The 616-nt window shown below is 33.1% G+C and overlaps 1 protein-coding gene across 1 annotated transcript in view; it reads right to left on the reverse strand.

Moving 5' to 3' along the window:
• The window catches only part of LOC106867981 (zinc finger protein 721), a 48176-nt gene that overhangs the window by 20905 nt on the left and 26655 nt on the right, over positions 1 to 616 (reverse strand). The gene's annotated exons all lie outside the window — the stretch shown is intronic.

Consider the following 616-nt stretch of genomic DNA (forward strand, 5'->3'; position numbering starts at 1 on the left):
TTTTTTTTTTTTTTTTTTTTTTTTGCAGATTCGGAATCTCTGCACTCGATATAGTGGGTTCCTGCAAAAACAAAAACAAAAAACAAAACCCTTCCCAAAGCAGGTGCGATCCATTGTCTTTACCTCCGCCACAATTATCTATTTTAATCACAAACAAACAATAGATAAATAAACATTATCTTACCTTAATATATTGCTTCTCCTGAATAGCTACCCATTGTTAGCATCAATTATAAACAACAGCTGCTAAACCATTTATAGCACTTGCCATAACGACTCAGCTTCGCTAAATGTTTTGCGAGAAACTCAGATGTTATATGAATTCTATTGGTCACTTCGAGTCACGTGGTCTACAGACTGTAATCATTACTTTTTTTTTTTTTGGCGGCAGAAAGACTTTCACTTGAAATCGTTGGTTTCAATTAACATGAAATATTTTCTTTTATATTATTTACATTTGACGGATATTTGTCCTCATCTTGTTTGTTAACACAACGTTTCGGCTGATATACCCTCCAGCCTTCGTCAGGTGTCTTGGGGGAAATTTCGAACCTGGGTTCTCATTCCTAACGATGTTACTATTATTATTATATTATTATTATTATTACTATTATTA

Source organism: Octopus bimaculoides, chromosome 6 (genome assembly GCF_001194135.2).
Source record: "Octopus bimaculoides isolate UCB-OBI-ISO-001 chromosome 6, ASM119413v2, whole genome shotgun sequence".
Classification (NCBI taxonomy): Eukaryota; Metazoa; Mollusca; class Cephalopoda; order Octopoda; family Octopodidae; genus Octopus; species Octopus bimaculoides.